At 41.0% G+C, this 26497-nt stretch overlaps 34 non-coding genes across 34 annotated transcripts; all 34 read right to left on the bottom strand.

Moving 5' to 3' along the window:
- Positions 1-166: 166 nt before the first annotated feature.
- On the bottom strand, positions 167-239 carry trnat-agu (transfer RNA threonine (anticodon AGU)). The gene has a single exon. It is a non-coding gene; the product is annotated as a tRNA-Thr (tRNA).
- A 335-nt stretch (positions 240-574) lies between these two features.
- trnat-agu (transfer RNA threonine (anticodon AGU)) lies at positions 575-647 on the bottom strand. Its single transcript has one exon. It is a non-coding gene; the product is annotated as a tRNA-Thr (tRNA).
- Positions 648-820: 173 nt separating this feature from the next.
- trnat-agu (transfer RNA threonine (anticodon AGU)) lies at positions 821-893 on the bottom strand. Its single transcript has one exon. It is a non-coding gene; the product is annotated as a tRNA-Thr (tRNA).
- A 222-nt stretch (positions 894-1115) lies between these two features.
- On the bottom strand, positions 1116-1188 carry trnat-agu (transfer RNA threonine (anticodon AGU)). The gene has a single exon. It is a non-coding gene; the product is annotated as a tRNA-Thr (tRNA).
- A 482-nt stretch (positions 1189-1670) lies between these two features.
- trnat-cgu (transfer RNA threonine (anticodon CGU)) lies at positions 1671-1743 on the bottom strand. Its single transcript has one exon. It is a non-coding gene; the product is annotated as a tRNA-Thr (tRNA).
- Positions 1744-2814: 1071 nt separating this feature from the next.
- On the bottom strand, positions 2815-2887 carry trnat-agu (transfer RNA threonine (anticodon AGU)). Its single transcript has one exon. It is a non-coding gene; the product is annotated as a tRNA-Thr (tRNA).
- An 831-nt stretch (positions 2888-3718) lies between these two features.
- On the bottom strand, positions 3719-3791 carry trnat-agu (transfer RNA threonine (anticodon AGU)). The gene has a single exon. It is a non-coding gene; the product is annotated as a tRNA-Thr (tRNA).
- A 222-nt stretch (positions 3792-4013) lies between these two features.
- trnat-agu (transfer RNA threonine (anticodon AGU)) lies at positions 4014-4086 on the bottom strand. The gene has a single exon. It is a non-coding gene; the product is annotated as a tRNA-Thr (tRNA).
- A 335-nt stretch (positions 4087-4421) lies between these two features.
- trnat-agu (transfer RNA threonine (anticodon AGU)) lies at positions 4422-4494 on the bottom strand. Its single transcript has one exon. It is a non-coding gene; the product is annotated as a tRNA-Thr (tRNA).
- Positions 4495-4667: 173 nt separating this feature from the next.
- On the bottom strand, positions 4668-4740 carry trnat-agu (transfer RNA threonine (anticodon AGU)). Its single transcript has one exon. It is a non-coding gene; the product is annotated as a tRNA-Thr (tRNA).
- A 222-nt stretch (positions 4741-4962) lies between these two features.
- On the bottom strand, positions 4963-5035 carry trnat-agu (transfer RNA threonine (anticodon AGU)). The gene has a single exon. It is a non-coding gene; the product is annotated as a tRNA-Thr (tRNA).
- A 482-nt stretch (positions 5036-5517) lies between these two features.
- Positions 5518-5590, bottom strand: trnat-ugu (transfer RNA threonine (anticodon UGU)). The gene has a single exon. It is a non-coding gene; the product is annotated as a tRNA-Thr (tRNA).
- A 1071-nt stretch (positions 5591-6661) lies between these two features.
- Positions 6662-6734, bottom strand: trnap-cgg (transfer RNA proline (anticodon CGG)). The gene has a single exon. It is a non-coding gene; the product is annotated as a tRNA-Pro (tRNA).
- A 1077-nt stretch (positions 6735-7811) lies between these two features.
- On the bottom strand, positions 7812-7884 carry trnat-agu (transfer RNA threonine (anticodon AGU)). The gene has a single exon. It is a non-coding gene; the product is annotated as a tRNA-Thr (tRNA).
- A 482-nt stretch (positions 7885-8366) lies between these two features.
- trnat-cgu (transfer RNA threonine (anticodon CGU)) lies at positions 8367-8439 on the bottom strand. The gene has a single exon. It is a non-coding gene; the product is annotated as a tRNA-Thr (tRNA).
- Positions 8440-9454: 1015 nt separating this feature from the next.
- On the bottom strand, positions 9455-9527 carry trnat-agu (transfer RNA threonine (anticodon AGU)). The gene has a single exon. It is a non-coding gene; the product is annotated as a tRNA-Thr (tRNA).
- Positions 9528-10358: 831 nt separating this feature from the next.
- trnat-agu (transfer RNA threonine (anticodon AGU)) lies at positions 10359-10431 on the bottom strand. Its single transcript has one exon. It is a non-coding gene; the product is annotated as a tRNA-Thr (tRNA).
- A 222-nt stretch (positions 10432-10653) lies between these two features.
- On the bottom strand, positions 10654-10726 carry trnat-agu (transfer RNA threonine (anticodon AGU)). Its single transcript has one exon. It is a non-coding gene; the product is annotated as a tRNA-Thr (tRNA).
- A 482-nt stretch (positions 10727-11208) lies between these two features.
- trnat-cgu (transfer RNA threonine (anticodon CGU)) lies at positions 11209-11281 on the bottom strand. Its single transcript has one exon. It is a non-coding gene; the product is annotated as a tRNA-Thr (tRNA).
- Positions 11282-13257: 1976 nt separating this feature from the next.
- Positions 13258-13330, bottom strand: trnat-agu (transfer RNA threonine (anticodon AGU)). Its single transcript has one exon. It is a non-coding gene; the product is annotated as a tRNA-Thr (tRNA).
- Positions 13331-13552: 222 nt separating this feature from the next.
- Positions 13553-13625, bottom strand: trnai-aau (transfer RNA isoleucine (anticodon AAU)). Its single transcript has one exon. It is a non-coding gene; the product is annotated as a tRNA-Ile (tRNA).
- Positions 13626-15047: 1422 nt separating this feature from the next.
- Positions 15048-15120, bottom strand: trnat-agu (transfer RNA threonine (anticodon AGU)). The gene has a single exon. It is a non-coding gene; the product is annotated as a tRNA-Thr (tRNA).
- Positions 15121-15951: 831 nt separating this feature from the next.
- trnat-agu (transfer RNA threonine (anticodon AGU)) lies at positions 15952-16024 on the bottom strand. Its single transcript has one exon. It is a non-coding gene; the product is annotated as a tRNA-Thr (tRNA).
- A 1097-nt stretch (positions 16025-17121) lies between these two features.
- On the bottom strand, positions 17122-17194 carry trnat-agu (transfer RNA threonine (anticodon AGU)). The gene has a single exon. It is a non-coding gene; the product is annotated as a tRNA-Thr (tRNA).
- Positions 17195-18025: 831 nt separating this feature from the next.
- Positions 18026-18098, bottom strand: trnat-agu (transfer RNA threonine (anticodon AGU)). Its single transcript has one exon. It is a non-coding gene; the product is annotated as a tRNA-Thr (tRNA).
- Positions 18099-18320: 222 nt separating this feature from the next.
- trnat-agu (transfer RNA threonine (anticodon AGU)) lies at positions 18321-18393 on the bottom strand. Its single transcript has one exon. It is a non-coding gene; the product is annotated as a tRNA-Thr (tRNA).
- Positions 18394-18875: 482 nt separating this feature from the next.
- trnat-ugu (transfer RNA threonine (anticodon UGU)) lies at positions 18876-18948 on the bottom strand. The gene has a single exon. It is a non-coding gene; the product is annotated as a tRNA-Thr (tRNA).
- A 1071-nt stretch (positions 18949-20019) lies between these two features.
- On the bottom strand, positions 20020-20092 carry trnat-agu (transfer RNA threonine (anticodon AGU)). The gene has a single exon. It is a non-coding gene; the product is annotated as a tRNA-Thr (tRNA).
- An 831-nt stretch (positions 20093-20923) lies between these two features.
- trnat-agu (transfer RNA threonine (anticodon AGU)) lies at positions 20924-20996 on the bottom strand. Its single transcript has one exon. It is a non-coding gene; the product is annotated as a tRNA-Thr (tRNA).
- Positions 20997-22093: 1097 nt separating this feature from the next.
- trnat-agu (transfer RNA threonine (anticodon AGU)) lies at positions 22094-22166 on the bottom strand. Its single transcript has one exon. It is a non-coding gene; the product is annotated as a tRNA-Thr (tRNA).
- Positions 22167-22997: 831 nt separating this feature from the next.
- trnat-agu (transfer RNA threonine (anticodon AGU)) lies at positions 22998-23070 on the bottom strand. Its single transcript has one exon. It is a non-coding gene; the product is annotated as a tRNA-Thr (tRNA).
- A 222-nt stretch (positions 23071-23292) lies between these two features.
- On the bottom strand, positions 23293-23365 carry trnat-agu (transfer RNA threonine (anticodon AGU)). The gene has a single exon. It is a non-coding gene; the product is annotated as a tRNA-Thr (tRNA).
- Positions 23366-23847: 482 nt separating this feature from the next.
- trnat-ugu (transfer RNA threonine (anticodon UGU)) lies at positions 23848-23920 on the bottom strand. The gene has a single exon. It is a non-coding gene; the product is annotated as a tRNA-Thr (tRNA).
- Positions 23921-24991: 1071 nt separating this feature from the next.
- trnat-agu (transfer RNA threonine (anticodon AGU)) lies at positions 24992-25064 on the bottom strand. Its single transcript has one exon. It is a non-coding gene; the product is annotated as a tRNA-Thr (tRNA).
- Positions 25065-26497: the final 1433 nt, after the last annotated feature.

Here is a 26497-nt window from a genome sequence, read left to right as displayed (position 1 = left end):
AATTTGTCAATAGGCTGAATATTGGTGCCAAATAAGTTGATTTCTATCCCACAGACACGAAATACCAAAGGAATAACACAGTATTATCAATCATTGGCACATAATCTGGTTAGTCAACAAATCCTTCAAAGTTAGAAAAGCAAATTTACCTGCTCCTGGTTTTGGAAGGCCTCAGTGAGAATTGAACTCAGGTCACCTGGTTAACTAGACCAGGGCTCTGACCACTGAGCTACAAGGCCTTGGCAACTTGACATTACCTTCAAAGCAGTAAATTAATGTGGTTCTTTGAACGCTAAATATTGGTAGCGGTATTTGGTCAATCTTTATACCACAGACCCTAAATACAGAAGGAACAACACAGTATCATCAGTCATCTGCACATCATCTGGTTAGTCAACCAATCCTTGAAAGGTAAAACAGCAAAGTAACCTGATTCTGGCTTTTGACAGTCAATTGCAATGACCATAACTTTCAGAGGAGTGAGTATTTCCTCTGAGATACCCTAAACACAGATTTAAAAATGTAATAATAGAAGAAATCTGTGGGCCGTTCGTTAAGCAAAACATCCCCTGAAAGGCCCAGGTGAGAATCAAACTCACTACCCCTGGTTTACTAGACCAGCGCTCTAACCACTGAGCTACAAGGTCTTGAAGGCGTACAAACAAGACCTTCAAAGCATCAAATTAATCTGGTTCTTTAAACCAATTTGTCAAAATATTGGTGCCGAATCGGTCAATCTCTATCCCACAGACACGAAATACCGAAGGAATTTATCAATCATTTGCAGGTTGCACGTTCGTTAAGCCAAACATCCCCTGAAAGGCCCAGGTGAGAATCGAACTCACTACCCCTGGTTTACTAGACCAGTGCTCTAACCACTGAGCTACAAGGCCATGAAGACGTGGAAACAAGACCTTCGAAGCATCAAATTAATCTGGTTCTTTAAACTAATGTGTCAAAATGCTGAATATTCGTGCCAAATCAGACGATCTCTATCCCACATACACGAAATACCGAAGGAATAACACAGTATTATCAATCATTTGCACATAATCTGGTTAGTCAACAAATCATTGAAAGGCAAAACAGAAAACTAACCTGGTTCTGGTTTTGAAAGGCCTCAGTGAGAATTGAACTCACGACCCCTGGTTTACTAGACCAGTGCTCTAACCACTGAGCTACAAGGCCTTGGAGACTTGACCTTACCTTCAAAGCAGCAAATTAATCTGGTTCTTTGAACGCTGAATATTGGTAGCGGTAATCGGTCAATCTCTATCCCACAGACCCTAAATACAGAAGGAACAACACAGTATCATCAGTCATCTGCACATCATCTGGTTAGTCAACCAATCCTTGAAAGGCAAAACAGCAAAGTAACCTGATTCTGGCTTTTGACAGTCAATTGCAATGACCATAACGTTCAGAGTAGTGAGTATTTACTCCCAGATACCCTAAGAACGGATAACATTACTCATGACATCTGGTTTACTAGACCAGTGCTCTAATCACTGAGCTACAAGGCAAATTAAGATGGTTCTGTTTTAGCCAATTACATTGACCATAACATTTATAGTAGTGAGTATTAACTCCCAGAGACACTAAATACAGGTAGAACAATGCAGCACTACAAACTATCTGCAGTTCATTTGATGAGTCAAAGAATCCTTGGAAGGCCGCAGTGAGAATTGAACTCACGACCCCTGGTTTACGAGACCAGTGCTCTAACCACTGAGCTACACAGCCTTGTCACAACACCGTGGTCTTTAAAACAGCAAATTGAGCTGGTTCTGGCGTGCCAGTAGCTATTAGAGTAGGTAGTATTAACTCCTAGATACCCAAAACACAAAAGCACTACCAAACATCTACAGTTTATTAGCTTAGCCAAACAATTCCTGAAATGCCTAGGTGAGAGTTGAACTCACGACCCCTGGTTTATTAGACCAGCGCAAACTAAACTGGTTCTGTGAACCATTTTGTCAAAATGCCCTGAACGCAGACATAAATATGTAGTAGTACGACAAATCTGCAGTTCATCGGTTTAGTCAAGGAATCCCTGAAAAGGCCAGGTAAGAATCAAATTCATGACCTCTGGTTTACTAGACCAGTGCTGTAATCACAAACAGCAAATTAACCTGGTTCTGCGGTGAAATTGACCATACCTATCAGAATAGTGATGAGGATATTAAGTCCTAGAGACCCTAACTACACACATAACAACAAACGATTAGCAAATATATGCAGTTCATTTGTTAAGGATATGACTCCTTGAAAGGCCCCAGTAAGAATTGAACTCAGGACCCCTGGTTTGCAAGATCAGTGCTCTTACCAGTAAGCTACGAGGACTTGCGATTGCAGCAACATGGCCTTTAAAACAGCAAATTAACCTGGGTCGTCCTTTACTGGATTACAATGACCACAACTTACTGAGTAGTGAGTATTTACACCCACATACCCTAAACACAGACGCAAAAATGTAGTATTAGCAAAAATATGTGGGCTGTTCGTTAAGCCAAACATCCCCTGAAAGGCCCAGGTGAGAATCAAACTCACTACCCTTGGTTTACGAGAGCAGTGCTCCAACCACTGAGATACAAGGACTTGAAGACGTGGAAACAAGACCTTCGAAGCAGCAAATTAATCTGGTTCTTTAAACCAATTTGTCAAAATGCTGAATATTGGTGCCAAATCAGTCGATTTCTATCCCACAGACACGAAATACCGAAGGAATAACAGAGTATTATCAATCATTTTCACATAATCTGGTTAGTCAACAAATCCTTCAAAGGCAAAACAGCAAATTTACCTGGTTCTGGAAGGCCTCAGTGAGAATTGAACTCACGACCGCTGGTTTACTAGACCAGGGCTCTGACCACTGAGCTAAAAGGCCTTGGTAACTTGACATTACCTTCAAAGCAGTAAATTAATGTGGTTCTTTGAACGCTAAATATTGGTCGCGGTATTTGGTCAATCTCTATCCCACAGACCCTAAATACAGAAGGAACAACACAGTATCATCAGTCATCTGCACATCATCTGGTTAGTCAACCAATCCTTGAAAGGCAAAACAGCAAAGTAACCTGATTCTGGCTTTTGACAGTCAATTGCAATGACCATAACTTTCAGAGGAGTATTTCCTCCGAGATACCCTAAACACAGATGTAAAAATGTAGCACTAGCAAACATCTGCACTTTATTAGGTTAATCAAATGATCCTTGAAAGACAACAGTGAGACCAGAACACATGACCCCTAGTTTACTAGATGAGTGTCCCAACCACTAAGCTACAAAGACATTTACAGGTGTTGCAATGTGACCTTCAAAACATCAAATTTACCTGATTCTGGCTTTTGACAGTCAATTGCAATGACCATAATTTTCAGAGGAGTGAGTATTTACTCCCAGAGACCCTAAATAGACATAACAATGCTGTACTACCAAACATCTGAAGTTTACTTGGCGAGTCAATGATTCCTTGATAGGCCCCAGCGAGAATCAAACTCACGACCCCTGGTTTACTAACCGCTGAGCTACAAGCCCTTCTGCTAGTGGCAGCATGGCCTTCAAAAGAGTAAACTAAACTGGTTCTGATTTGGTTAATTACAATGACCATAACTTTCAGAGTAGTGAGTATTTACACCCACATACCCTAAACACAGATGTAAAAATGTAGAATGAGCAGAAATCTGTGGGCCGTTCGTTAAGCCAAACATTCCCTGAAAGGCCCAGGTGAGAATCGAACTCACTACCCCTGGTTTACTAGACCAGTGCTCTAACCACTGAGCTACAAGGCCTTGAAGACGTGGAAACAAGACCTTCGAAGCAGCAAATTAATCTGGTTCTTTAAACCAATTTGTCAATAGGCTGAATATTGGTGCCAAATAAGTTGATTTCTATCCCACAGACACGAAATACCAAAGGAATAACACAGTATTATCAATCATTGGCACATAATCTGGTTAGTCAACAAATCCTTCAAAGTTAGAAAAGCAAATTTACCTGCTCCTGGTTTTGGAAGGCCTCAGTGAGAATTGAACTCAGGTCACCTGGTTAACTAGACCAGGGCTCTGACCACTGAGCTACAAGGCCTTGGCAACTTGACATTACCTTCAAAGCAGTAAATTAATGTGGTTCTTTGAACGCTAAATATTGGTAGCGGTATTTGGTCAATCTTTATACCACAGACCCTAAATACAGAAGGAACAACACAGTATCATCAGTCATCTGCACATCATCTGGTTAGTCAACCAATCCTTGAAAGGTAAAACAGCAAAGTAACCTGATTCTGGCTTTTGACAGTCAATTGCAATGACCATAACTTTCAGAGGAGTGAGTATTTCCTCTGAGATACCCTAAACACAGATTTAAAAATGTAATAATAGAAGAAATCTGTGGGCCGTTCGTTAAGCAAAACATCCCCTGAAAGGCCCAGGTGAGAATCAAACTCACTACCCCTGGTTTACTAGACCAGCGCTCTAACCACTGAGCTACAAGGTCTTGAAGGCGTACAAACAAGACCTTCAAAGCATCAAATTAATCTGGTTCTTTAAACCAATTTGTCAAAATATTGGTGCCGAATCGGTCAATCTCTATCCCACAGACACGAAATACCGAAGGAATTTATCAATCATTTGCAGGTTGCACGTTCGTTAAGCCAAACATCCCCTGAAAGGCCCAGGTGAGAATCGAACTCACTACCCCTGGTTTACTAGACCAGTGCTCTAACCACTGAGCTACAAGGCCATGAAGACGTGGAAACAAGACCTTCGAAGCATCAAATTAATCTGGTTCTTTAAACTAATGTGTCAAAATGCTGAATATTCGTGCCAAATCAGACGATCTCTATCCCACATACACGAAATACCGAAGGAATAACACAGTATTATCAATCATTTGCACATAATCTGGTTAGTCAACAAATCATTGAAAGGCAAAACAGAAAACTAACCTGGTTCTGGTTTTGAAAGGCCTCAGTGAGAATTGAACTCACGACCCCTGGTTTACTAGACCAGTGCTCTAACCACTGAGCTACAAGGCCTTGGAGACTTGACCTTACCTTCAAAGCAGCAAATTAATCTGGTTCTTTGAACGCTGAATATTGGTAGCGGTAATCGGTCAATCTCTATCCCACAGACCCTAAATACAGAAGGAACAACACAGTATCATCAGTCATCTGCACATCATCTGGTTAGTCAACCAATCCTTGAAAGGCAAAACAGCAAAGTAACCTGATTCTGGCTTTTGACAGTCAATTGCAATGACCATAACGTTCAGAGTAGTGAGTATTTACTCCCAGATACCCTAAGAACGGATTACATTACTCATGACATTTGGTTTACTAGACCAGTGCTCTAATCACTGAGCTAGAAGGCATATTAAGATGGTTCTGTTTTAGCCAATTACATTGACCATACCATTTATAGTAGTGAGTATTAACTCCCAGAGACACTAAATAGAGGTAGAACAATGCAGCACTACAAACTATCTGCAGTTCATTTGATGAGTCAAAGAATCCTTGGAAGGCCGCAGTGAGAATTGAACTCACGACCCCTGGTTTACAAGACCAGTGCTCTAACCACTGAGCTACGCAGCCTTGTCACAACACCGTGGTCTTTAAAACAGCAAATTGAGCTGGTTCTGGCGTGCCAGTAGCTATTAGAATAGGTAGTATTAACTCCTAGATACCCAAAACGCAAAAGCACTACCAAACATCTACAGTTTATTAGCTTAGTCAAACAATTCCTGAAATGCCTAGGTGAGAGTTGAACTCACGACCCCTGGTTTATTAGACCAGCGCAAACTAAACTGGTTCTGTGAACCATTTTGTCAAAATGCCCTGAACGCAGACATAAATATGTAGTAGTACGACAAATCTGCAGTTCATCGGTTTAGTCAAGGAATCCCTGAAAAGGCCAGGTAAGAATCAAATTCATGACCTCTGGTTTACTAGACCAGTGCTGTAATCACAAACAGCAAATTAACCTGGTTCTGCGGTGAAATTGACCATACCTATCAGAGTAGTGAGGAGGATATTAAGTCCTAGAGACCCTAACTACACACATAACAACAAACTATTAGCAAATATATGCAGTTCATTTGGTAAGGTTATGACTCCTTGAAAGGCCCCAGTAAGAATTGAACTCAGGACCCCTGGTTTGCAAGATCAGTGCTCTTAACACTAAGCTACGAGGACTTGCGATTGCAGCAACATGGCCTTTAAAACAGCAAATTAACCTGGGTCGTCCTTTACTGGATTACAATGACCACAATTTACTGAGTAGTGAGTATTTACACCCACATACCCTAAACACAGACGTAAAAATGTAGTATTAGCAAAAATCTGTGGGCCGTTCGTTAAGCCAAACATCCCCTGAAAGGCCCAGGTGAGAATCAAACTCACTACCCTTGGTTTACTAGAGCAGTGCTCCAACCACTGAGATACAAGGCCTTGAAGACGTGGAAACAAGACCTTCGAAGCAGCAAATTAATCTGGTTCTTTAAACCAATTTGTCAAAATGCTGAATATTGGTGCCAAATCAGTCGATTCTTATCCAACAGACACGAACTACCGAAGGAATAACACAATATTATCAATCATTTTCACATAATCTGGTTAGTCAACAAATCCTTCAAAGGCAAAACAGCAAATTTACCTGGGTCTGGAAGGCCTCAGTGAGAATTGAACGCACGACCCCTGGTTTCCGAGACCAGTGCTCTAACCACTGAGCTACGCAGCATTGTCACAACACCACTGTCTTTAAAACAGCAAATTGAGCTGGTTCTGGCGTGCCAATAGCTATTAGAGTAGGTAGTATCAACTCCTAGATACCCAAAACACAAAAGCACTACCAAACATCTACAGTTTATTAGCTTAGTCAAACAATTCCTGAAATGCCTAGGTGAGAGTTGAACTCACGACCCCTGGTTTATTAGACCAGCGCAAACTAAACTGGTTCTGTGAACCATTTTGTCAAAATGCCCTGAACGCAGACATAAATATGTAGTAGTACGACAAATCTGCAGTTCATCGGTTTAGTCAAGGAATCCCTGAAAAGTCCAGGTAAGAATAAAATTCATGACCTCTGGTTTACTAGACCAGTGCTGTAATCACAAACAGCAAATTAACCTGGTTCTGCGGTGAAATTGACCATACCTATCAGAGTAGTGATGAGGATATTAAGTCCGAGAGACCCTAACTACACACATAACAACAAACTACTAGCAAATATATGCCGTTCATTTGGTAAGGCTATGACTCCTTGAAAGGCCCCAGTAAGAATTGAACTCAGGACCCCTGGTTTGCAAGATCAGTGCTCTTACCACTAAGCTACGAGGACTTGCGATTGCAGCAACATGGCCTTTAAAACAGCAAATTAACCTGGGTCGTCCTTTACTGGATTACAATGACCACAATTTACTGAGTAGTGAGTATTTACACCCACATACCCTAAACACAGACGTAAAAATGTAGTATTAGCAAAAATCTGTGGGCCGTTCGTTAAGCCAAACATCCCCTGAAAGGCCCAGGTGAGAATCAAACTCACTACCCCTGGTTTACTAGAGCAGTGCTCCAATCACTGAGATACAAGGCCTTGAAGACGTGGAAACAAGACCTTCGAAGCAGCAAATTAATCTGGTTCTGTAAACCAATTTGTCAAAATGCTGAATATTGGTGCCAAATCAGTCGATTTGTATCCCACAGACACGAAATACCGAAGGAATAACAGAGTATTATCAATCATTTTCACATAATCTGGTTAGTCAACAAATCCTTCAAAGGCAAAACAGCAAATTCACCTGGTTCTGGTTTTGAAAGGCCTCAGTGAGAATTGAACTCACAACCCCTGGTTAACTAGACCAGTGCTCTAACCACTGAGCTACAAGGCTTTGGAGACTTGACCTTACCTTCAAAGCAGCAAATTAATCTGGTTCTTTGAACACTGAATATTGGTAGCGGTAATCGGTCAATCTCTATCCCACAGACCCTAAATACAGAAGGAACAACACAGTATCATCAGTCATCTGCACATCATCTGGTTAGTCAACCAATCCTTGAAAGGCAAAACAGCAAAGTAACCTGATTCTGGCTTTTGACAGTCAATTGCAATGACCATAACGTTCAGAGTAGTGAGTATTTACTCCCAGATACCCTAAGAACGGATTACATTACTCATGACATCTGGTTTACTAGACCAGTGCTCTAATCACTGAGCTACAAGGCAAATTAAGATGGTTCTGTTTTAGCCAATTACATTGACCATACCATTTATAGTAGTGAGTATTAACTCCCAGAGACACTAAATACAGGTAGAAAAATGCAGCACTACAAACTATCTGCAGTTCATTTGATGAGTCAAAGAATCCTTGGAAGGCCGCAGTGAGAATTGAACTCACGACCCCTGGTTTACGAGACCAGTGCTCTAACCACAGAGCTACGCAGCCTTGTCACAACACCGTGGTCTTTAAAACAGCAAATTGAGCCGGTTCTGGCGTGCCAGTAGCTTTTTGAGTAGGTAGTATTATTTCCTAGATACCCAAAACGCAAAAGCACTACGAAACATCTACAGTTTATTAGCTTAGTCAAACAATTCCTGAAATGCCTAGGTGAGAGTTGAACTCACAACCCCTGGTTTATTAGACCAGCGCAAACTAAACTGGTTCTGTGAACCATTTTGTCAAAATGCCCTGAACGCAGACATAAATATGTAGTAGAACGACAAATCTGCAGTTCATCGGTTTAGTCAAGGAATCCCTGAAAAGGCCAGGTAAGAATCAAATTCATGACCTCTGGTTTACTAGACCAGTGCTGTAATCACAAACAGCAAACTAACCTGGTTCTGCGGTGTTCAAAGCAGTAAATTAATGTGTTTCTTTGAACGCTAAATATTGGTAGCGGTATTTGGTCAATCTCTATCCCACAGACCCTAAATACAGAAGGAACAAACACAGTATCATCAGTCATCTGCACATCATCTGGTTAGTCAACCAATCCTTGAAAGACAAAACAGCAAAGTAACCTGATTCTGGCTTTTGATAGTCAATTGCAATGACCATAACTTTCAGAGGAGTGAGTATTTCCTCTGAGATACCCTAAACACAGATTTAAAAATGTAATAATAGAAGAAATCTGTGGGCCGTACGTTAAGCAAAACATCCCCTGAAAGGCCCAGGTGAGAATACAAATCACTACCCCTGGTTTACTAGACCAGCGCTCTAACCACTGAGCTACAAGGTCTTGGAGGCGTATAAACAAGACCTTCAAAGCATCAAATTAATCTGGTTCTTTAAACCAATTTGTCAAAATGCTGAAGATTGGTGCCAAATCAGTCGATCTCTATCCCACAGACATGAAATACCGAAGGAATAACACAGTATTATCAATCATTTGCACATAATCTGGTTAGTCAACAAATCCTTGAAAGGCAAAACAGAAAACTAATCTGGTTTTGGTTTTGAAAGGCCTCGGTGAGAATTGAACTCACGACAACTGGTTTACTAGACCAGTGCTCTAACCACTGAGCTACAAGGACTTGGACACATGACCTTACCTTCAAAGCAGTAAATTAATGTGGTTCTTTGAACGCTAAATATTGGTAGCGGTATTTGGTGAATCTCTATCCCACAGACCCTAAATACAGAAGGAACAACACAGTATCATCAGTCATCTGCACATAATCTGGTTAGTCAACCAATCCTTGAAAGGCAAAACAGCAAAGTAACCTGATTCTGGCTTTTGACAGTCAATTGCAATGACCATAACTTTCAGAGGAGTATTTCCTCCGAGATACCCTAAACACAGATGTAAAAATGTAGCACTAGCAAACATCTGCACTTTATTAGGTTAATCAAATGATCCTTGAAAGACAACAGTAAGAACAGAACACATGACCCCTAGTTTAATAGATCAGTGTCCCAACCACTGTGCTACAAAGACATTTACAGGTGTTGCGATGTGACCTTCAAAACATCAAATTTACCTGATTCTGGCTTTTGACAGTCAATTGCAATGACCATAATTTTCAGAGGAGAGAGTATTTACTCCCAGAGACCCTAAATAGACATAACAATGCTGTACTACCAAACATCTGAAGTTTATTTGGCGAGTCAATGATTCCTTGATAGGCCCCAGCGAGAATCAAACTCACGACCCCTGGTTTACTAAACGCTGAGCTACAAGCCCTTCTGCTAGTGGCAGCATGGCCTTTAAAAGAGTAAACTAAACTGGTTCTGATTTGGTTAATTACAATGATCATAACTTTCAGAGTAGTGAGTATTTACACCCACATACCCTTAACACAGATGTAAAAATGTAGAATTAGCAGAAATCTGTGGGCCGTTCGTTAAACCAAACATCCCCTGAAAGGCCCAGGTGAGAATCGAACTCACTACCCCTGGTTTACTAGACCAGTGCTCTAACCACTGAGATACAAGGCCTTGATGGTGTAGAAATAAGACCTTCAAAGCATCAAATTAATCTGGTTCTTTAAACTAATGTGTCAAAATGCTGAATATTCGTGCCAAATCAGACGATCTCTATCCCACATACACGAAATACCGAAGGAATAACACAGTATTATCAATCATTTGCACATAATCTGGTTAGTCAACAAATCATTGAAAGGCAAAACAGAAAACTAACCTGGTTCTGGTTTTGAAAGGCCTCAGTGAGAATTGAACTCACGACCCCTGGTTTACTAGACCAGTGCTCTAACCACTGAGCTACAAGGCCTTGGAGACTTGACCTTACCTTCAAAGCAGCAAATTAATCTGGTTCTTTGAACGCTGAATATTGGTAGCGGTAATCGGTCAATCTCTATCCCACAGACCCTAAATACAGAAGGAACAACACAGTATCATCAGTCATCTGCACATCATCTGGTTAGTCAACCAATCCTTGAAAGGCAAAACAGCAAAGTAACCTGATTCTGGCTTTTGACAGTCAATTGCAATGACCATAACGTTCAGAGTAGTGAGTATTTACTCCCAGATACCCTAAGAACGGATTACATTACTCATGACATTTGGTTTACTAGACCAGTGCTCTAATCACTGAGCTAGAAGGCATATTAAGATGGTTCTGTTTTAGCCAATTACATTGACCATACCATTTATAGTAGTGAGTATTAACTCCCAGAGACACTAAATAGAGGTAGAACAATGCAGCACTACAAACTATCTGCAGTTCATTTGATGAGTCAAAGAATCCTTGGAAGGCCGCAGTGAGAATTGAACTCACGACCCATGGTTTACGAGACCAGTGCTCTAACCACTGAGCTACGCAGCCTTGTCACAACACCGTGGTCTTTAAAACAGCAAATTGAGCTGGTTCTGGCGTGCCAGTAGCTATTAGAGTAGGTAGTATTAACTCCTAGATACCCAAAAATGCAAAAGCACTACCAAACATCTACAGTTTATTAGCTTAGTCAAACAATTCCTGAAATGCCTAGGTGAGAGTTGAACTCACGACCCCTGGTTTATTAGACCAGCGCAAACTAAACTGGTTCTGTGAACCATTTTGTCAAAATGCCCTGAACGCAGACATAAATATGTAGTAGTACGACAAATCTGCAGTTCATCGGTTTAGTCAAGGAATACCTGAAAAGGTCAGGTAAGAATCAAATTCATGACCTCTGGTTTACTAGACCAGTGCTGTAATCACAAACAGCAAATTAACCTGGTTCTGCGGTGAAATTGACCATACCTATCAGAATAGTGATGAGGATATTAAGTCCTAGAGACCCTAACTACACACATAACAACAAACGATTAGCAAATATATGCAGTTCATTTGGTAAGGATATGACTCCTTGAAAGGCCCCAGTAAGAATTGAACTGAGGACCCCTGGTTTGCAAGATCAGTGCTCTTACCAGTAAGCTACGAGGACTTGCGATTGCAGCAACATGGCCTTTAAAACAGCAAATTAACCTGGGTCGTCCTTTACTGGATTACAATGACCACAACTTACTGAGTAGTGAGTATTTACACCCACATACCCTAAACACAGACGTAAAAATGTAGTATTAGCAAAAATATGTGGGCTGTTCGTTAAGCCAAACATCCCCTGAAAGGCCCAGGTGAGAATCAAACTCACTACCCTTGGTTTACTAGAGCAGTGCTCCAACCACTGAGATACAAGGACTTGAAGACGTGGAAACAAGACCTTCGAAGCAGCAAATTAATCTGGTTCTTTAAACCAATTTGTCAAAATGCTGAATATTGGTGCCAAATCAGTCGATTTCTATCCCACAGACACGAAATACCGAAGGAATAACACAGTATTATCAATCATTTTCACATAATCTGGTTAGTCAACAAATCCGTCAAAGGCAAAACAGCAAATTTACCTGGTTCTGGAAGGCCTCAGTGAGAATTGAACTCACAACCCCTGGTTTACCAGACCAGGAATCTGACCACTGAGCTACAAGTCCTTGGTAACTTGACATTACCTTCAAAGCAGTAAATTAATGTGGTTCTTTGAACGCTAAATATTGGTAGCGGTATTTGGTCAATCTTTATACCACAGACCCTAAATACAGAAGGAACAACACAGTATCATCAGTCATCTGCACATCATCTGGTTAGTCAACCAATCCTTGAAAGGCAAAACAGCAAAGTAACCTGATTCTGGCTTTTGACAGTCAATTGCAATGACCATAACTTTCAGAGGAGTATTTCCTCCGAGATACCCTAAACACAGATGTAAAAATGTAGCACTAGCAAACATCTGCACTTTATTAGGTTAATCAAATGATCCTTGAAAGACAACAGTGAGACCAGAACACATGACCCCTAGTTTACTAGATCAGTGTCCCAACCACTAAGCTACAAAGACATTTACAGGTGTTGCAATGTGACCTTCAAAACATCAAATTTACCTGATTCTGGCTTTTGACAGTCAATTGCAATGACCATAATTTTCAGAGGAGTGAGTATTTACTCCCAGAGACCCTAAATAGACATAACAATGCTGTACTACCAAACATCTGAAGTTTACTTGGCGAGTCAATGATTCCTTGATAGGCCCCAGCGAGAATCAAACTCACGACCCCTGGTTTACTAACCGCTGAGCTACAAGCCCTTCTGCTAGTGGCAGCATGGCCTTCAAAAGAGTAAACTAAACTGGTTCTGATTTGGTTAATTACAATGACCATAACTTTCAGAGTAGTGAGTATTTACACCCACATACCCTAAACACAGATGTAAAAATGTAGAATGAGCAGAAATCTGTGGGCCGTTCGTTAAGCCAAACATTCCCTGAAAGGCCCAGGTGAGAATCGAACTCACTACCACTGGTTTACTAGACCAGTGCTCTAACCACTGAGCTACAAGGCCTTGAAGATGTGGAAACAAGACCTTCGAAGCAGCAAATTAATCTGGTTCTTTAAACCAATTTGTCAATAGGCTGAATATTGGTGCCAAATAAGTTGATTTCTATCCCACAGACACAAAATACCAAAGGAATAACACAGTATTATCAATCATTTGCACATAATCTGGTTAGTCAACAAATCCTTCAAAGGTAGAAAAGCAAATTTACCTGCTCCTGGTTTTGGAAGGCCTCAGCGAGAATTGAACTCAGGTCACCTGGTTTATTAGATCAGGGCTCTGACCACTGAGCTACAAGGCCTTGGTAACTTGTTGCTACCTTCAAAGCAGCAAATTAATGTGGTTCTTTGAACGCTGAATATTGGTAGCAGTAATCGGTCAATCTCTATCCCACAGACCCTAAATACAGAAGGAACAACACAGTATCATCAGTCATCTGCACATCATCTGGTTCGTCAACCAATCCTTGAAAATCCTTTTGACAGTCAATTGCAATGACCATAACTTTCAAAGGAGTGAGTATTTCCTCCGAGATACCCTAAACACAGATGTAAAAATGTAGCACTATGCTCTAACCACTGAGCTACAAGGCCTTGCAGGGGTGGAAACAACACCTTCAAAACAGCAAATGAATCTGGTTCTTTAAACAAATTTGTCAAAATGCTGAAAACACAGATTTAAAAATGTAGTAATAGAAGAAATCTGTGGGCCGTTCGTTAAGCAAAACATGCCCTGATAGGCCCAGGTGAGAATCAAAGTCACTACCCCTGGTTTACTAGACCAGCGCTCTAACCACTGAGCTACAAGGTCTTGACGGTGTACAAACAACCCCTTCAAAGCATCAAATTAATCTGGTTCTTTAAACCAATTTGTCAAAATGCTGAATATTGGTGCCAAATCAGTCGATCTCTATCCCACAGACACGAAATACCGAAGGAATAACACAGTATTATCAATCATTTTCACATAATCTGGTTAGTCAACAAATCCGCCAAAGGCAAAACAGCAAATTTACCTGGTTCTGGAAGGCCTCAGTGAGAATTGAACTCACAACCCCTGGTTTACTAGACCAGGAATCTGACCACTGAGCTACAAGTCCTTGGTAACTTGACATTACCTTCAAAGCAGTAAATTAATGTGGTTCTTTCAACGCTAAATATTGGTAGCGGTATTTGGTCAATCTTTATCCCACAGACCCTAAATACAGAAGGAACAACACAGTATCATCAGTCATCTGCACATCATCTGGTTAGTCAACCAATCCTTGAAAGGCAAAACAGCAAAGTAACCTAATTCTGGCTTATGACAGTCAATTGCAATGACCATAACTTTCAGAGGAGTGAGTATTTCCTCTGAGATACCCTAAACACAGATTTAAAAATGTAATAATAGAAGAAATCTGTGGGCCGTGCTTTAAGCAAAACATCCCCTGAAAGGCCCAGGTGAGAATCAAAGTCACTACCCCTGGTTTACTAGACCAGCGCTCTAACCACTGAGCTACAAGGTCTTGACGGTGTACAAACAACACCTTCAAAGCATCAAATTAATCTGGTTCTTTAAACCAATTTGTCAAAATGCTGAATATTGGTGCCAAATCAGTCGATTTCTATCCCACAGACACGAAATACCGAAGGAATAACAGAGTATTATCAATCATTTTCACATAATCTGGTTAGTCAACAAATCCTTCAAAGGCAAAACAGCAAATTTACCTGTTTCTGGAAGGCCTCAGTGAGAATTGAACTCACGACCGCTGGTTTACTAGACCAGGGCTCTGACCACTGAGCTAAAAGGCCTTGGTAACTTGACATTACCTTCAAAGCAGTAAATTAATGTGGTTCTTTGAACGCTAAATATTGGTCGCGGTATTTGGTCAATCTCTATCCCACAGACCCTAAATACAGAAGGAACAACACAGTATCATCAGTCATCTGCACATCATCTGGTTAGTCAACCAATCCTTGAAAGGCAAAACAGCAAAGTAACCTGATTCTGGCTTTTGACAGTCAATTGCAATGACCATAACTTTCAGAGGAGTATTTCCTCCGAGATACCCTAAACACAGATGTAAAAACGTAGCACTAGCAAACATCTGCACTTTATTAGGTTAATCAAATGATCCTTGAAAGACAACAGTGAGACCAGAACACATGACCCCTAGTTTACTAGATCAGTGTCCCAACCACTAAGCTACAAAGACATTTACAGGTGTTGCAATGTGACCTTCAAAACATCAAATTTACCTGATTCTGGCTTTTGACAGTCAATTGCAATGACCATAATTTTCAGAGGAGTGAGTATTTACTCCCAGAGACCCTAAATAGACATAACAATGCTGTACTACCAAACATCTGAAGTTTACTTGGCGAGTCAATGATTCCTTGATAGGCCCCAGCGAGAATCAAACTCACGACCCCTGGTTTACTAACCGCTGAGCTACAAGCCCTTCTGCGAGTGGCAGCATGGCCTTCAAAAGAGTAAACTAAACTGGTTCTGATTTGGTTAATTACAATGACCATAACTTTCAGAGTAGTGAGTATTTACACCCACATACCCTAAACACAGATGTAAAAATGTAGAATGAGCAGAAATCTGTGGGCCGTTCGTTAAGCCAAACATTCCCTGAAAGGCCCAGGTGAGAATCGAACTCACTACCCCTGGTTTACTAGACCAGTGCTCTAACCACTGAGCTACAAGGCCTTGGAGACTTGACCTTACTTTCAAAGCAGCAAATTAATCTGGTTCTTTGAACGCTGAATATTGGTAGCGGTAATCGGTCAATCTCTATCCCACAGACCCTAAATACAGAAGGAACAACACAGTATCATCAGTCATCTGCACATCATCTGGTTAGTCAACCAATCCTTGAAAGGCAAAACAGCAAAGTAACCTGATTCTGGCATTTGACAGTCAATTGCAATGACCATAACGTTCAGAGTAGTGAGTATTTACTCCCAGATACCCTAAGAACGGATAACATTACTCATGACATCTGGTTTACTAGACCAGTGCTCTAATCACTGAGCTACAAGGCAAATTAAGATGGTTCTGTTTTAGCCAATTACATTGACCATACCATTTATAGTAGTGCTGTAATCACAAACAGCAAATTAACCTGGTTCTGCGGTGAAATTGACCATACCTATCAGAGTAGTGAGGAGGATATTAAGTCCTCGAGACCCTAACTACACACATAACAACAAACTATTAGCAAATATATGCAGTTCATTTGGTAAGGGTATGACTCCTTGAAAGGCCCCAGTAAGAATTGAACTCAGGACCCCTGGTTTGCAAGATCAGTGCTCTTACCACTAAGCTACGAGGACTTGCGATTGCAGCAACATGGCCTTTAAAACAGCAAATTAACCTGGGTCGTCCTTTACTGGATTACAATGACCACAATTTACTGAGTAGTGAGTATTTACACACACATACCCTAAACACAGACGTAAAAATGTAGTATTAGCAAAAATCTGTGGGCCGTTCGTTAAGCCAAACATCCCCTGAAAGGCCCAGGTGAGAATCAAACTCACTACCCTTGGTTTACTAGAGCAGTGCTCCAACCACTGAGATACAAGGCCTTGAAGACGTGGAAACAAGACCTTCGAAGCAGCAAATTAATCTGGTTCTTTAAACCAATTTGTCAAAATGCTGAATATTGGTGCCAAATCAGTCGATTTCTATCCCACAGACACGAAATACCGAAGGAATAACAGAGTATTATCAATCATTTTCACATAATCTGGTTAGTCAACAAATCCTTCAAAGGCAAAACAGCAAATTTACCTGGTTCTGGAAGGCCTCAGTGAGAATTGAACTCACGACCGCTGGTTTACTAGACCAGGGCTCTGACCACTGAGCTAAAAGGCCTTGGTAACTTGACATTACCTTCAAAGCAGTAAATTAATGTGGTTCTTTGAACGCTAAATATTGGTCGCGGTATTTGGTCAATCTCTATCCCACAGACCCTAAATACAGAAGGAACAACACAGTATCATCAGTCATCTGCACATCATCTGGTTAGTCAACCAATCCTTGAAAGGCAAAACAGCAAAGTAACCTGATTCTGGCTTTTGACAGTCAATTGCAATGACCATAACTTTCAGAGGAGTATTTCCTCCGAGATACCCTAAACACAGATGTAAAAATGTAGCACTAGCAAACATCTGCACTTTATTAGGTTAATCAAATGATCCTTGAAAGACAACAGTGAGACCAGAACACATGACCCCTAGTTTACTAGATCAGTGTCCCAACCACTAAGCTACAAAGACATTTACAGATGTTGCAATGTGACCTTCAAAACATCAAATTTACCTGATTCTGGCTTTTGACAGTCAATTGCAATGACCATAATTTTCAGAGGAGTGAGTATTTACTCCCAGAGACCCTAAATAGACATAACAATGCTGTACTACCAAACATCTGAAGTTTACTTGGCGAGTCAATGATTCCTTGATAGGCCCCAGCGAGAATCAAACTCACGACCCCTGGTTTACTAACCGCTGAGCTACAAGCCCTTCTGCGAGTGGCAGCATGGCCTTCAAAAGAGTAAACTAAACTGGTTCTGATTTGGTTAATTACAATGACCATAACTTTCAGAGTAGTGAGTATTTACACCCACATACCCTAAACACAGATGTAAAAATGTAGAATGAGCAGAAATCTGTGGGCCGTTCGTTAAGCCAAACATTCCCTGAAAGGCCCAGGTGAGAATCGAACTCACTACCCCTGGTTTACTAGACCAGTGCTCTAACCACTGAGCTACAAGGCCTTGAAGACGTGGAAACAAGACCTTCGAAGCATCAAATTAATCTGGTTCTTTAAACTAATGTGTCAAAATGCTGAATATTCGTGCCAAATCAGACGATCTCTATCCCACATACACGAAATACCGAAGGAATAACACAGTATTATCAATCATTTGCACATAATCTGGTTAGTCAACAAATCATTGAAAGGCAAAACAGAAAACTAACCTGGTTCTGGTTTTGAAAGGCCTCAGTGAGAATTGAACTCACGACCCCTGGTTTACTAGACCAGTGCTCTAACCACTGAGCTACAAGGCCTTGGAGACTTGACCTTACCTTCAAAGCAGCAAATTAATCTGGTTCTTTGAACGCTGAATATTGGTTGCGGTAATCGGTCAATCTCTATCCCACAGACCCTAAATACAGAAGGAACAACACAGTATCATCAGTCATCTGCACATCATCTGGTTAGTCAACCAATCCTTGAAAGGCAAAACAGCAAAGTAACCTGATTCTGGCTTTTGACAGTCAATTGCAATGACCATAACGTTCAGAGTAGTGAGTATTTACTCCCAGATACCCTAAGAACAGATTACATTACTCATGACATTTGGTTTACTAGACCAGTGCTCTAATCACTGAGCTAGAAGGCATATTAAGATGGTTCTGTTTTAGCCAATTACATTGACCATACCATTTATAGTAGTGAGTATTAACTCCCAGAGACACTAAATAGAGGTAGAACAATGCAGCACTACAAACTATCTGCAGTTCATTTGATGAGTCAAAGAATCCTTGGAAGGCCGCAGTGAGAATTGAACTCACGACCCCTGGTTTACAAGACCAGTGCTCTAACCACTGAGCTACGCAGCCTTGTCACAACACCGTGGTCTTTAAAACAGCAAATTGAGCTGGTTCTGGCGTGCCAGTAGCTATTAGAGTAGGTAGTATTAACTCCTAGATACCCAAAACGCAAAAGCACTACCAAACATCTACAGTTTATTAGCTTAGTCAAACAATTCCTGAAATGCCTAGGTGAGAGTTGAACTCACGACCCCTGGTTTATTAGACCAGCGCAAACTAAACTGGTTCTGTGAACCATTTTGTCAAAATGCCCTGAACGCAGACATAAATATGTAGTAGTACGACAAATCTGCAGTTCATCGGTTTAGTCAAGGAATCCCTGAAAAGGCCAGGTAAGAATCAAATTCATGACCTCTGGTTTACTAGACCAGTGCTGTAATCACAAACAGCAAATTAACCTGGTTCTGCGGTGAAATTGACCATACCTATCAGAATAGTGATGAGGATATTAAGTCCTAGAGACCCTAACTACACACATAACAACAAACTATTAGCAAATATATGCAGTTCATTTGGTAAGGCTATGACTCCTTGAAAGGCCCCAGTAAGAATTGAACTCAGGACCCCTGGTTTGCAAGATCAGTGCTCTTACCACTAAGCTACGAGGACTTGCGATTGCAGCAACATGGCCTTTAAAACAGCAAATTAACCTGGGTCGTCCTTTACTGGATTACAATGACCACAACTTACTGAGTAGTGAGTATTTACACCCACATACCCTAAACACAGACGTAAAAATGTAGTATTAGCAAAAATCTGTGGGCCGTTCGTTAAGCCAAACATCCCCTGAAAGGCCCAGGTGAGAATCAAACTCACTACCCTTGGTTTACTAGAGCAGTGCTCCAACCACTGAGATACAAGGCCTTGAAGACGTGGAAACAAGACCTTCGAAGCAGCAAATTAATCTGGTTCTTTAAACCAATTTGTCAAAATGCTGAATATTGGTGCCAAATCAGTCGATTTCTATCCCACAGACACGAAATACCGAAGGAATAACAGAGTATTATCAATCATTTTCACATAATCTGGTTAGTCAACAAATCCTTCAAAGGCAAAACAGCAAATTTACCTGGTTCTGGAAGGCCTCAGTGAGAATTGAACTCACGACCGCTGGTTTACTAGACCAGGGCTCTGACCACTGAGCTAAAAGGCCTTGGTAACTTGACATTACCTTCAAAGCAGTAAATTAATGTGGTTCTTTGAACGCTAAATATTGGTCGCGGTATTTGGTCAATCTCTATCCCACAGACCCTAAATACAGAAGGAACAACACAGTATCATCAGTCATCTGCACATCATCTGGTTAGTCAACCAATCCTTGAAAGGCAAAACAGCAAAGTAACCTGATTCTGGCTTTTGACAGTCAATTGCAATGACCATAACTTTCAGAGGAGTATTTCCTCCGAGATACCCTAAACACAGATGTAAAAATGTAGCACTAGCAAACATCTGCACTTTATTAGGTTAATCAAATGATCCTTGAAAGACAACAGTGAGACCAGAACACATGACCCCTAGTTTACTAGATCAGTGTCCCAACCACTAAGCTACAAAGACATTTACAGGTGTTGCAATGTGACCTTCAAAACATCAAATTTACCTGATTCTGGCTTTTGACAGTCAATTGCAATGACCATAATTTTCAGAGGAGTGAGTATTTACTCCCAGAGACCCTAAATAGACATAACAATGCTGTACTACCAAACATCTGAAGTTTACTTGGCGAGTCAATGATTCCTTGATAGGCCCCAGCGAGAATCAAACTCACGACCCCTGGTTTACTAACCGCTGAGCTACAAGCCCTTCTGCGAGTGGCAGCATGGCCTTCAAAAGAGTAAACTAAACTGGTTCTGATTTGGTTAATTACAATGACCATAACTTTCAGAGTAGTGAGTATTTACACCCACATACTCTAAACACAGATGTAAAAATGTAGAATGAGCAGAAATCTGTGGGCCGTTCGTTAAGCCAAACATTCCCTGAAAGGCCCAGGTGAGAATCGAACTCACTACCCCTGGTTTACTAGACCAGTGCTCTAACCACTGAGCTACAAGGCCTTGGAGACTTGACCTTACTTTCAAAGCAGCAAATTAATCTGGTTCTTTGAACGCTGAATATTGGTAGCGGTAATCGGTCAATCTCTATCCCACAGACCCTAAATACAGAAGGAACAACACAGTATCATCAGTCATCTGCACATCATCTGGTTAGTCAACCAATCCTTGAAAGGCAAAACAGCAAAGTAACCTGATTCTGGCATTTGACAGTCAATTGCAATGACCATAACGTTCAGAGTAGTGAGTATTTACTCCCAGATACCCTAAGAACGGATAACATTACTCATGACATCTGGTTTACTAGACCAGTGCTCTAATCACTGAGCTACAAGGCAAATTAAGATGGTTCTGTTTTAGCCAATTACATTGACCATACCATTTATAGTAGTGCTGTAATCACAAACAGCAAATTAACCTGGTTCTGCGGTGAAATTGACCATACCTATCAGAGTAGTGAGGAGGATATTAAGTCCTCGAGACCCTAACTACACACATAACAACAAACTATTAGCAAATATATGCAGTTCATTTGGTAAGGGTATGATTCCTTGAAAGGCCCCAGTAAGAATTGAACTCAGGACCCCTGGTTTGCAAGATCAGTGCTCTTACCACTAAGCTACGAGGACTTGAGATTGCAGCAACATGGCCTTTAAAACAGCAAATTAACCTGGGTCGTCCTTTACTGGATTACAATGACCACAATTTACTGAGTAGTGAGTATTTACACCCACATACCCTAAACACAGACGTAAAAATGTAGTATTAGCAAAAATCTGTGGGCCGTTCGTTAAGCCAAACATCCCCTGAAAGGCCCAGGTGAGAATCAAACTCACTACCCTTGGTTTACTAGAGCAGTGCTCCAACCACTGAGATACAAGGCCTTGAAGACGTGGAAACAAGACCTTCGAAGCAGCAAATTAATCTGGTTCTTTAAACCAATTTGTCAAAATGCTGAATATTGGTGCCAAATCAGTCGATTTCTATCCCACAGACACGAAATACCGAAGGAATAACAGAGTATTATCAATCATTTTCACATAATCTGGTTAGTCAACAAATCCTTCAAAGGCAAAACAGCAAATTTACCTGGTTCTGGAAGGCCTCAGTGAGAATTGAACTCACGACCGCTGGTTTACTAGACCAGGGCTCTGACCACTGAGCTAAAAGGCCTTGGTAACTTGACATTACCTTCAAAGCAGTAAATTAATGTGGTTCTTTGAACGCTAAATATTGGTCGCGGTATTTGGTCAATCTCTATCCCACAGACCCTAAATACAGAAGGAACAACACAGTATCATCAGTCATCTGCACATCATCTGGTTAGTCAACCAATCCTTGAAAGGCAAAACAGCAAAGTAACCTGATTCTGGCTTTTGACAGTCAATTGCAATGACCATAACTTTCAGAGGAGTATTTCCTCCGAGATACCCTAAACACAGATGTAAAAATGTAGCACTAGCAAACATCTGCACTTTATTAGGTTAATCAAATGATCCTTGAAAGACAACAGTGAGACCAGAACACATGACCCCTAGTTTACTAGATCAGTGTCCCAACCACTAAGCTACAAAGACATTTACAGGTGTTGCAATGTGACCTTCAAAACATCAAATTTACCTGATTCTGGCTTTTGACAGTCAATTGCAATGACCATAATTTTCAGAGGAGTGAGTATTTACTCCCAGAGACCCTAAATAGACATAACAATGCTGTACTACCAAACATCTGAAGTTTACTTGGCGAGTCAATGATTCCTTGATAGGCCCCAGCGAGAATCAAACTCACGACCCCTGGTTTACTAACCGCTGAGCTACAAGCCCTTCTGCGAGTGGCAGCATGGCCTTCAAAAGAGTAAACTAAACTGGTTCTGATTTGGTTAATTACAATGACCATAACTTTCAGAGTAGTGAGTATTTACACCCACATACCCTAAACACAGATGTAAAAATGTAGAATGAGCAGAAATCTGTGGGCCGTTCGTTAAGCCAAACATTCCCTGAAAGGCCCAGGTGAGAATCGAACTCACTACCCCTGGTTTACTAGACCAGTGCTCTAACCACTGAGCTACAAGGCCTTGAAGACGTGGAAACAAGACCTTCGAAGCATCAAATTAATCTGGTTCTTTAAACTAATGTGTCAAAATGCTGAATATTCGTGCCAAATCAGACGATCTCTATCCCACATACACGAAATACCGAAGGAATAACACAGTATTATCAATCATTTGCACATAATCTGGTTAGTCAACAAATCATTGAAAGGCAAAACAGAAAACTAACCTGGTTCTGGTTTTGAAAGGCCTCAGTGAGAATTGAACTCACGACCCCTGGTTTACTAGACCAGTGCTCTAACCACTGAGCTACAAGGCCTTGGAGACTTGACCTTACCTTCAAAGCAGCAAATTAATCTGGTTCTTTGAACGCTGAATATTGGTTGCGGTAATCGGTCAATCTCTATCCCACAGACCCTAAATACAGAAGGAACAACACAGTATCATCAGTCATCTGCACATCATCTGGTTAGTCAACCAATCCTTGAAAGGCAAAACAGCAAAGTAACCTGATTCTGGCTTTTGACAGTCAATTGCAATGACCATAACGTTCAGAGTAGTGAGTATTTACTCCCAGATACCCTAAGAACAGATTACATTACTCATGACATTTGGTTTACTAGACCAGTGCTCTAATCACTGAGCTAGAAGGCATATTAAGATGGTTCTGTTTTAGCCAATTACATTGACCATACCATTTATAGTAGTGAGTATTAACTCCCAGAGACACTAAATAGAGGTAGAACAATGCAGCACTACAAACTATCTGCAGTTCATTTGATGAGTCAAAGAATCCTTGGAAGGCCGCAGTGAGAATTGAACTCACGACCCCTGGTTTACAAGACCAGTGCTCTAACCACTGAGCTACGCAGCCTTGTCACAACACCGTGGTCTTTAAAACAGCAAATTGAGCTGGTTCTGGCGTGCCAGTAGCTATTAGAGTAGGTAGTATTAACTCCTAGATACCCAAAACGCAAAAGCACTACCAAACATCTACAGTTTATTAGCTTAGTCAAACAATTCCTGAAATGCCTAGGTGAGAGTTGAACTCACGACCCCTGGTTTATTAGACCAGCGCAAACTAAACTGGTTCTGTGAACCATTTTGTCAAAATGCCCTGAACGCAGACATAAATATGTAGTAGTACGACAAATCTGCAGTTCATCGGTTTAGTCAAGGAATCCCTGAAAAGGCCAGGTAAGAATCAAATTCATGACCTCTGGTTTACTAGACCAGTGCTGTAATCACAAACAGCAAATTAACCTGGTTCTGCGGTGAAATTGACCATACCTATCAGAGTAGTGAGGAGGATATTAAGTCCTCGAGACCCTAACTACACACATAACAACAAACTATTAGCAAATATATGCAGTTCATTTGGTAAGGCTATGACTCCTTGAAAGGCCCCAGTAAGAATTGAACTCAGGACCCCTGGTTTGCAAGATCAGTGCTCTTACCACTAAGCTACGAGGACTTGCGATTGCAGCAACATGGCCTTTAAAACAGCAAATTAACCTGGGTCGTCCTTTACTGGATTACAATGACCACAACTTACTGAGTAGTGAGTATTTACACCCACATACCCTAAACACAGACGTAAAAATGTAGTATTAGCAAAAATCTGTGGGCCGTTCGTTAAGCCAAACATCCCCTGAAAGGCCCAGGTGAGAATCAAACTCACTACCCTTGGTTTACTAGAGCAGTGCTCCAACCACTGAGATACAAGGCCTTGAAGACGTGGAAACAAGACCTTCGAAGCAGCAAATTAATCTGGTTCTTTAAACCAATTTGTCAAAATGCTGAATATTGGTGCCAAATCAGTCGATTTCTATCCCACAGACACGAAATACCGAAGGAATAACAGAGTATTATCAATCATTTTCACATAATCTGGTTAGTCAACAAATCCTTCAAAGGCAAAACAGCAAATTTACCTGGTTCTGGAAGGCCTCAGTGAGAATTGAACTCACGACCGCTGGTTTACTAGACCAGGGCTCTGACCACTGAGCTAAAAGGCCTTGGTAACTTGACATTACCTTCAAAGCAGTAAATTAATGTGGTTCTTTCAACGCTAAATATTGGTAGCGGTAATCGGTCAATCTCTATCCCACAGACCCTAAATACAGAAGGAACAACACAGTATCATCAGTCATCTGCACATCATCTGGTTAGTCAACCAATCCTTGAAAGGCAAAACAGCAAAGTAACCTGATTCTGGCATTTGACAGTCAATTGCAATGACCATAACGTTCAGAGTAGTGAGTATTTACTCCCAGATACCCTAAGAACGGATAACATTACTCATGACATCTGGTTTACTAGACCAGTGCTCTAATCACTGAGCTACAAGGCAAATTAAGATGGTTCTGTTTTAGCCAATTACATTGACCATACCATTTATAGTAGTGCTGTAATCACAAACAGCAAATTAACCTGGTTCTGCGGTGAAATTGACCATACCTATCAGAGTAGTGAGGAGGATATTAAGTCCTCGAGACCCTAACTACACACATAACAACAAACTATTAGCAAATATATGCAGTTCATTTGGTAAGGGTATGACTCCTTGAAAGGCCCCAGTAAGAATTGAACTCAGGACCCCTGGTTTGCAAGATCAGTGCTCTTACCACTAAGCTACGAGGACTTGCGATTGCAGCAACATGGCCTTTAAAACAGCAAATTAACCTGGGTCGTCCTTTACTGGATTACAATGACCACAATTTACTGAGTAGTGAGTATTTACACACACATACCCTAAACACAGACGTAAAAATGTAGTATTAGCAAAAATCTGTGGGCCGTTCGTTAAGCCAAACATCCCCTGAAAGGCCCAGGTGAGAATTAAACTCACTACCCTTGGTTTACTAGAGCAGTGCTCCAACCACTGAGATACAAGGCCTTGAAGACGTGGAAACAAGACCTTCGAAGCAGCAAATTAATCTGGTTCTTTGAACGCTAAATATTGGTCGCGGTATTTGGTCAATCTCTATCCCACAGACCCTAAATACAGAAGGAACAACACAGTATCATCAGTCATCTGCACATCATCTGGTTAGTCAACCAATCCTTGAAAGGCAAAACAGCAAAGTAACCTGATTCTGGCTTTTGACAGTCAATTGCAATGACCATAACTTTCAGAGGAGTATTTCCTCCGAGATACCCTAAACACAGATGTAAAAATGTAGCACTAGCAAACATCTGCACTTTATTAGGTTAATCAAATGATCCTTGAAAGACAACAGTGAGACCAGAACACATGACCCCTAGTTTACTAGATCAGTGTCCCAACCACTAAGCTACAAAGACATTTACAGATGTTGCAATGTGACCTTCAAAACATCAAATTTACCTGATTCTGGCTTTTGACAGTCAATTGCAATGACCATAATTTTCAGAGGAGTGAGTATTTACTCCCAGAGACCCTAAATAGACATAACAATGCTGTACTACC

Source organism: Vanacampus margaritifer, chromosome 13 (assembly GCF_051991255.1).
Source record: "Vanacampus margaritifer isolate UIUO_Vmar chromosome 13, RoL_Vmar_1.0, whole genome shotgun sequence".
NCBI lineage: Eukaryota > Metazoa > Chordata > Actinopteri > Syngnathiformes > Syngnathidae > Vanacampus > Vanacampus margaritifer.
This window is presented reverse-complemented; position numbering and strand designations above follow the sequence as displayed.